Raw genomic sequence first — 9,392 nt, 5'->3', positions numbered from 1 at the left:
TGCTTTTTCCTTCAATTTGATACTCTCCCTTATTTCCTTCGATATCCACGTTGATTTTCCCTCTTTCTACCGTCCTTCCTTTTTGTTGGTATAAACCTTTGCTGGGCACTGAAAAATCGCTTGAAAGGTTCTCCACTGTTCCGCAACTGTTTCACCATAAAGTCTTTGCTCCCAGTCTACCTTAGCTAGTTCTTCTCTCATCCCATTGTAATCTCATAGTGTTGAAGGTGGGTAACATTCTGGGATGGATAGAGGATTGGCTAACGAGCAGGAAGTTATGAGTAGCGATAAGGGGTCTTTCTCACGCTGGGGAGCAGTAACCAGAAATCAGAGCTGGGACCATCATTCTTCATAGTCATAGAGCCTTCCAGCACAAAAAGAGGCCCTTGGGCCCACCGTGCCTGAACCAGCCATGAGGCACCACAATATATATTAATGATTTGGAGGAAGGAACATAGTGTACTGTGGCCAAATACACGCATGATACAAAGCTGGGAGGGAAGACATGGTGTAAAGGACGATATGAATAGCTTACAGAGAAATATTTAGAGGTTGTGAGTTGGTATAAAATTGGCAAATGGAATTCAGTGTGAGAGAATGTGAGATTGTTCATTTTGGAAGAAAGAATGAGAAGGTGGATTATTATTTAAATGGAGAGAGACTGCAGAAAGCTGTAGGACAAAGGGACTTGGGGTCCTTGTTATAATCTGCCCGGATCCTATTGGCTGGGGACAATTGGTTACCCCATGATCCTTAAAGGAATATGAGCTTCCCCAATGAGCGGGGCAGGGCAATCATTAGCAGTGCGGCTGTATCAATAGAGGTGTTCATTTAAGATAGTAACAAGTCTTACAATACCAGGTTAAAGTCCAACAGGTTTGTTTCGAATCACTAGCTTTCGGAGAGGGATCCCTCTCTCCAGTTGCTCCGTCTGGACCTGTAGACTTAATTACCTGCAAAGACTCGCATTCAAAGTATCGTATTGCATCTTTGACTTTGACTATATATATGTTTCTGGAACACACCTCTTCATTCACATGAATAATAATAATCACTTATTGTCACAAGTAGGCTTCAATGAAGTTACTGTGAAAAGCCCTGAGTCACCACATTCCAACACCTGTTCGGGGAGGCTAGTACGGGAATTGAACCCGCGCTGCTGGCATTGTTCTGCATTACAAGCCAGCTGTTTAGCCTACTTTGCTAAACCAGCCCCTGGAAGGAGCAGTGCTCCGAAAGCTAGTGATTCGAAAAAAACCTGTTGGACTTTAATCTGGTGTTGTAAGACTTCTTACTGTGCTCACCCCGTCCAACGCTAGCATTTCCACTTCATTTAAGATGGATTTGAAGAAGAATTTCTTCTCTCAAAGAATGGTAAATCTTTGGAATTCTTTATCCCAGGAAGTTGTGGAAGCTGAGACTTTAAACATTTTCAAGCCTAAGGTTGTTAATCTGTAGGGAAATTAAAAGTTATGGAGATAAGACAAAAATGGACTTTGTGAATGGTCGATCAGGGGCTGGTTTAGCACAGGGCTAAAGAGCTGGCTTTTAAAGCCAACCAAGGCAGGCCAGTAGCACGGTTCAATTCCTGTACCAGCCTCCCCGAACAGGCGCTGGAATGTGGCGACTAGGGGCTTTTCACAGTAACTTCATTTGAAGCCTACTTGTGACAATAAGCGATTTTCATTTCATTTTTTTCATTTCATCAGCCATGATCTTACTAAATGGCAGAGCATCAGCAGGGAACGTGCAGCTGAGGCCGCAAAAAACCCCCGTTTTCTGCAGAGGAGCTCCGCTCGCTGGAATTCTTCAGTGCAGTGAAATGGAATCCCCATCTCTGGAGCCCCTTGACGCGGCCCCCCCCAACTCACTATGATTTGGATTTGGATTTTTGTTTATTGTCATGTGTACCGAGGTACAGTGAAAAGTATTTTTTGTGAGCAGCTCAACAGATCATTAAGTACATGAAAATAAAATAAAATTAAAGAAATAAGTAATAGGGTAACACAAGGTACACAATGTAACTACATAAACACTGGCATCGGATGAAGCATACAGGGGTGTAGAGTTAATGAGGTCAGTCCATAAGTGGGTCATTTAGGAGTCCGGTAACAGCGGGGAAGAAGCTGTTTTTGAATCTGTTTGTGTGTGTTCTCAGACTTTTGTATCTCCTGCCCGATGGAAGAAGTTCGAAGTGAGTAAGCTGTGTGGGAGGGGTCTATGATTATGCTGCCCGCTTTCCCCAGGCAGCGGGAGGTGTAGATGGAGTCAATGGATGGGAGGCACGGTCGTGTGATGGACTGGGCCGTGTTCACGACTCTCTGAAGTTTCTTGCGGTCTTGAGCCGAGCAGTTGACATACCAGGCTGTGATGCAGCCAGATAGGATGCTTTCTATGGTGCATCTGTAAAAGTTGGTAAGTGCTAATGTGAACATGCCAAATTTCCTTAGTTTCCTGAGGAAGTATAGGCGCCATTGTGCTTTCTTGGTGGTAGCATCGATGTGGGTGGACCAGGACAGATTTCTGGAGATGTGTACCCGTAGGAATTTGAAGCTGCTAACCATCTCCACCTCGCCCCGTTGATGTTGACAGAGGTGTGTACAGCACTTTGCTTCCTGAAATGACCAGCTCCTTAGTTTTGCTGCCATTGAGGGGTTAATTGTTGTCGCTCCCGACCTCCTATGAGGTGGTCCCTGTGGCCACCGCCTCTCCCCCCCCCCTAACACCCACGCTCCCTCACACTCTGGCCTGATTGCAGCCGCATGTAAAATGCCAGCTTGGCAGTGCCACCCAGGCACCTTGGCAGTGCCAGGCTGACACCCAGGCTGCTGGTGCCAGGCTGACACCCAGGCTGCTGGTGCCAGGCTGACAGTTCCAGGGCACCACCCTGCCCAAAGGGGATGGACCTGGGGGGCCTCCAATTCCCTGGGAGACCCATGGAGTCTGCACCCAGGCCCGCTCCCCCACCCTATCCCCGTTACCCTGCAACCCCAATTCATCCCTGGACGCTAATGGGCAATTTAACATGGCCAATCCGCCTAACCTGCACATCTTTAGACTGTGGGAGGAAACTGGAGCATCCGGAGGAAACCCACACAGACACGGGGAGGACATGCAGACTCCACATAGTCACCGAAGAACGGAATCGAACCCGGGTCCCTGGCGCTGTGAGGCAGAGGTGCTAACCATCGTGCCGCAGGTATTACTTTGTTGCGTTATTCTCTAAAATGTACAAACTCAACAAAAACACTTTTAAAAGAAATGACGGAGCGGCTTAACGGCCTCCTGTTTTATATGACCTGATGAAAACTATTTTTGCCTGCCTAACATAACACATGATGATGATCTGTGCAAACTATGCTCTTTTTAAAAAAAAACAGCATCAGCTTATTGTCTTGCAACTCATTCACTCACACTCACTCATCACACTCACTCACACTCTCACTCTCATCACTCATTCTCTCACTCATCACTCACTCACTCACCGCTCACTCACTCACCGCTCACTCACCCTCTCTGTCATCACTCACACTCACTCACTCATCCTCTTTCTCATCATTCACTCACCCTCTCATCGCTCACTCTCTCATCACTCACTCTCTCTCACCACTCACTCACTCTCATCACTCACTCACCCTCTCTCATCACTTACTCACTCATCACACACTCACTCACCCTCTCACTCATCACTCACCCCCTCTCTCATCATTCACACTCACCCTCTCTCTCACCACTCACACTCTCCCTCTGTCTTATCACTGACTCTCAATTCACTCACTCTCTCTCTCATCGCTCTCACTCACTCACACCCAGGTGCTAATCCTGACTTGCCTCAGGAGGGAGGCCAGCAGGCAGCAGCCAATCAGAGCGCCGGCCCCTGGGTGCCGCCTCCCACTGCCGGCCAACCTACCCTGCTAGCCCGCCAGGGCCTGGTCCCGCCCACCGGCCGCGCCGGGATTGGCTGGCGGGGCGCCGGCGGGCGCAGCCCAGTGGCCGGGACGACCTGTCAGTCAGGTCGGTGGCGCCCAAGGTTAGGTTGCAGTGCGGACCGGCCGGGCAGAGACTGTGAGGAGCCAGGGTCGCTGGGTTGTGTGGCCGGGCCTGGGGGAGGGGGCGTCCAGTGGACAAGTCAGCCACAGGCAAGTCAGTAAGTACCTCAATAAACCTTCAATATTAATCAGTGAGTCAGCATTCTAGACCAGTGGTGTGGTTTAATTATTCAGGCTGCACCCTTGATTTGACAGTCTGACTGCTCTTATCTATTTCTGAGCTTTATCAATCTGCTAATTGCTGGAATAAGAAATGCTCAGTATTTGAAGTTTAGTCATTGACTTTTATTTACAACTCATTGCTTGCCTGTTTCCCCACAGGCACTTCCTTTTTTGGAGGCGCTGTGCTTCTGACTAGAAATTCAAGGTCACAGGTAATGTAATTAATGCCTTGCCTCACTTCAGTATTGCAGATGGGATATCATTTGGCCACAGGGCACTGGATTCGTGTCTGCGGTGCGTTGGCCACCACTCCGCGAAGCGAGGGGCAAGCAGGTTTTCATGGGTGGCATTCAATTATTTAAAAAATCCACAGTCTGCTAAAGCGAAAGCCTCTTTTCTGCACACCGACCACTCCCGATAGTGTTTTGTAATTTGGGGAACTAGGAACCAGCAATGGCTGGGGATTGTTTCCCTCCTTAGACCGCTGGTGAGCTTTCGCAGGGGGTGGCATGCTTGGATTTCGAAAAATGCCTCATTTGTGTAACCGCCATGCCTTTGTTGATTCAGCAACCCCCCCCCCCCCCCCTCCCTGTGATTAGCTTGCATTGCGTGGCACAATTATAGACCTCGCACTTACACAAGCCAATTTTGTAGTTGTAATGACAGCAAAACTGTTTGCTGTCATTAACATTGTGAAACCGATAGCAATGTTTCACAGCTGCAGTTGAATGTGGAAAACTGAAATACGTTGTTTGTGATCATCTGTTCCACCACAGGGTGTGGTGTTGAAGTCCACTGTAGTATCTTAAAAGACTGGTAACCACAAAGCAGATTAATGAATAAACGGGTTATTAAGGTAAATAACTGTTTACAAAGAGTGAAATAAAGGCTACAGTACTCCATGACCAAAGGTTCCAAACTGCCAGAGAATGCCCGAGCTCAGTCCCAGGATTTGCACGCTCCGGTCCAAATGGCTGAATGGGTCACATTACTGTCTGAAAATTCACCCCTTATAGGGGCAAGCTACCACATCTCTCCCCCTTTAAGCCCATGATTAACATATTTCAATAACAATGCAACTATTTACAATATTATACAACCAATGAATCTCAACACCATCCCTTATAAGGTAAGTTGATCCGCGACTTCCTAATCTTTTAATAATAATGATCTTTATTATTGTCACAAATAGGCATACATTAACATTGCAGTGAAGTTACTGTGAAAATCCCAGAGTGCTGTAATTCACAGGCGGGTGCTCCGACAGTAGAGGTAACTTCAGTTTGAACCTCAATGGCTGCTGACTCTTGATTTGCGAAGGTGAGTCTGTGCAGATAATTTTCCCAGTCCCCCTGGGACATTACTTGGCTCTTCCTCCGGGTAGCTAGCTGCAGCATTACTTTCATCCGTGACACTATCACTGACGGGAATACAAGTGATGGATTGCAGCTCTCTTCCTCTCAAATGGTCCAGGTGTTTCTTCACCCTTTTTCTTTGGACATTTATTTCATACGACACTTGACCTGTTCTGGCCACGGCTATTCCAGTGATCCAATTTGAATCTGCACCAAAATTCTTTACAAATACCGAGTCGTCCTTCTCAAAAGTGCTCTCGGTTTTGTTTGAGGCGTGATGTTACTTCTGTGAGTTCTGTTTCGCCTCCAACCCCCCCACCCCCCTGCCAAATTTGGAAATATCAGATCCAACCTTGTTCTGATGTGTAAGCATGAGCAACTTGGCAGGTGACATGAGGCATAGTTTCATAGGCGATCAAGAAATGGGCCGGTTTGGTTTGTCGACGATTGTTCCTTCATAGAATTTGAAGGTTTGGACAGCTCTCAGCCAGTCCACTTGAAGCAGGGTGGAAGGGAGCGGCTCAAATTTGTTGAACACCGTTGGTTCTGACAAAATGCTGGAACTCTTCACTGTTGAACGCAGTCCCATTATCTGAGACTAGCGCCTCGGGCAACCCGTGGGTGGCGAATGTCTGTCACAATTTCTCTACCATTGCTGACGAGGTCATGGACCTCATTTCATGTATGTCCAGCCACTTGGAATGCGCATCTATTATGAACAAGAACGTGGAGCCCATGAATTAGCCTGAAAAATCGACGTGTAGTCGCACACGCGGTCGACCTGGCCACTCACAAGGGTGCGTTAGGGTCACAGACTGCAACTTTTGTTGCATTTGACATTGTTCACACTGACCAAATTCTGAATGTCAGTATCCAGTCCAGGCCACCAGCCATAGCTGCATGTGAGTATTTTCATCCTTGCCATGCCAGTGTGGGCACAGTATAACTCTTGTAATATTAGCTTCCTAACGGGAAGTGGGAATGTCCACCCTTGCTCCCCACAATAATACATTGCCTCCACAACTTAACTCGTTTCTTATCTGAAAAGGTCGTAATTGCTCAGACTTGTTGTCATAATGCCAACCGTGCAGGACTATATGCTTGACTCAAGATAATATGGGGTCCTTCTGGGTCCAAAACTTGACCTTTTGCACTGACATAGGCAAAAACAGTGATGTATCAAGAACGTTTAGAAACTAGAACAATTTTCTATGGTACTGGCGGAGGCGGTATACTCTTGGGTAGGGGAAGGCGGTTGAAATGTCCTCATTTGATAAGTGTGTGCCTGGCCTATGCTGAAAGATTTACTCGTAAACTGGTAACAATGGAGCCCTGAGTTGGACCCTAGCTGAAGGAGGGGCGGCCTTATCCTCCCTAAATAAGTCTGACAGGGGTTTGTGGTTAGTAACCACTATGAAATGTCAGCCATAAATGTATTGATGGAACTTCTCTGAAGATTACGGATAGTCCCTCATTTTTCTGTTTTTGAGTGGGATTGTTCAGTGTCAGTCAGAACCCTCAAGGCATCGGTGATGGGTCTTTTTGCACCTTCTTCCATGCTGTGCAATAAAACTGCTCCTATTCCGTAAGGAGATGCTTCGCAGGTAAGACTGATCTCTTTTGAGGGGTCAGAATGAACCAAGAGACTGGATGACTGCAAAGCCAGTTTACACAATTCAAAGACTTCTTTCTGATGCTCTCTCCAATACCACCTTCAGTGCTTCTTGAGCAGTTGTGTGCGGAGGTGTCAACACTGTAGAAAGATTAGGAATAAACTTTGCATAATAATTCACCATTCCTAAAAAGGTTTTTAATTCTGACGCATTTTTGGGGGCTGGTGCTTCCTCAATTTATTTTATCTTCTCCATGGGGGCAGCCTTTGGGGGGGGGGAGAGACTCGAAACCCTAAGTAGGGCACTTCCTGAGCATTTTAAACCTTTGTCGAGATTTGCTAGATGCTCCTCTTTGGACCCTCCTGTTATCAATACGTTGTCTAGATACAACCACCTTGGATAGATCCTGCAATAAACTTTCCATTATGTGCTGGAAAATTGCACATGCCGAAGAGGCTCTGAAGGGTAATCCTGGACACTGGTATAGGCTTTTGTCGGTATTTATAGTAACAAATGCTCTAGATGCCTCTTCTAATTCCAATTGTTGATACGCAACACTCGTATCCAGTTTAGTGCAAGTTAAACCTCCTAATTTAGTGTATAAATCTTGGTATAGGGTATCAGTCCAATTTTGTCGCCTGATTCACGATTAATTTGTAGTCCCCACATATCCTAATAGGTCCACCTGGCTTAACCACTGGCACAATGGGAACCGCCCACTCTGAAAACTGTACAGGCTTGATGGTGCCTAAGTCTTCGAGCTGCTTTAGCTCCGACCCAACCTTCTCGTGTAAGGCATAAGGGACGGGTTTGACTCTGTAAAACTTGGGTGTGCCTTCAGGATCCGGGTAAATATTTGCTTTTTGGCCCTTTTATCTTGTCCAACCCGTCTTGGAAAACCTAATCTGGTACTTTTTTAAAGACATCATGAAAATCTCCTTTATTAATTTCAAAGATTTTTAGACAATTTAATCCAATTTAGTGACGCCAATCTCAGCTCATCAGACCTCGGTCCTTGGCCCCTGACTACTATTGGAGGCAGTTGAACTGACTGGTGCCGGTAGCTTACGGGCGTTGTGGTTGTTCCGAAGATCCTTAAAGCTGATCCAGCATACGTGGCTAGCTTGGCCGTTGTGCTTCTTAACTTCAGAGGCTGGACCCCACCTTGTAAATAACAATACGTTTGTTCACCTACAACTGTAGCCGAGGCACCTGTGTCCACCTCAACCTGTACGCTTCAGATCTGTTTTCAGGGTTATTCTGTACACTGTACCGGAGTCAGAATGTTTTTTTTGTTCGCCCTGGTAGGACCTGTTTAGTCTTGCACTTTCTCATAATGTGCCCCCTCCTATTGCAGGCATAACATAGTTTCCCTGAATTTATATCTCTCTTGGGGGTGATCTTCCCCACACCAGTAACATTCTACATTAATGCTGGCCTGTGGACCAAAGTTCCTATACCTCTGCACTCTCTTTTGCTCTGAGTCTTTTTGCTGATTACTTTCTGCATCTTCAACCCCAACGCCATTACTATAGCGGCTTCCCGCCAAACCTGGTGGACCTCACCTGCTTGCATTATTGCAGTTCCATCACCCCCCTTTCAGCACTTATGTTAGCCTGGGCGACCTATAATGCCTCCTTGAAGGTAATCTCTGCCTCTGCTAGTAATTTATTTTGTATAGCCATGTCATTAACACCACAGACTAGCCTGTCTCTCAATATGTCTTTGAGTGCAGACCCAAATTGCATTGTTCATCTGTTTGTTTTGGGTGCACCACAAGAGCTGCTCGCATCTCCTCTGGGGCTCTTGTCAACTTAAATCTGTATCGCTTGCGTTATCACTGAGGGCTTTGGGTGATAATGTCCCTTGATTCATTCCACAAGCTCCTCAAAAACTTTAAAGTTGGGGGCTTCTGGAGACGCCATACTCCTTATCAGGTTATAGGTCGGAGCCTTGCACGCTATTATTAGGATTACCCCCTGCGAGACTTCCGGGTGCGACTATGCAGAGCTAGGTCGCATATTCGGTAGCTCCTGCTTGGAACGGACTTTTGGGCTCTTACAGGGCCCCCACGGCATTTGTTTGAAATTTCCCGGTGTGGCAAGAAGACTGCAGCATTCCCCTGACAGTGTCCCCCAGGAATGTTGTGTCTTTTGGCTACCAGACCCGGCAGAAACAGTAAAAGATTTGGCTTTGGCTGCAGGTTTAGACAA

The 9,392-nt window shown here is 46.8% G+C and overlaps 1 protein-coding gene across 4 annotated transcripts in view; it reads left to right on the top strand.

Moving 5' to 3' along the window:
- The first annotated feature begins 4,014 nt into the window (after positions 1-4,014).
- LOC140393268 (sideroflexin-3-like) overlaps positions 4,015-9,392 on the top strand; it is an 85,726-nt gene continuing 80,348 nt past the window's right edge. Inside the window, exons 1-3 of one of the 4 annotated variants that reach the window (XM_072479555.1) lie at positions 4,062-4,147; positions 4,371-4,423; positions 5,404-5,531. The gene's annotated coding sequence lies outside the window, so the exon portion shown is untranslated. Of the gene's footprint in view, positions 4,148-4,370; positions 4,424-5,403; positions 5,532-9,392 lie in introns of all 4 variants that reach the window. The other 3 variants (XM_072479554.1, XM_072479556.1, XM_072479553.1) reach the window with 3 other exon arrangements.

Source organism: Scyliorhinus torazame, chromosome 16, assembly GCF_047496885.1.
Source record: "Scyliorhinus torazame isolate Kashiwa2021f chromosome 16, sScyTor2.1, whole genome shotgun sequence".
In the NCBI taxonomy this organism is placed as follows: Eukaryota; Metazoa; Chordata; class Chondrichthyes; order Carcharhiniformes; family Scyliorhinidae; genus Scyliorhinus; species Scyliorhinus torazame.
Note: the sequence above shows the minus strand (reverse complement) of the source record. Positions and strands in the feature narration are given on the sequence as shown.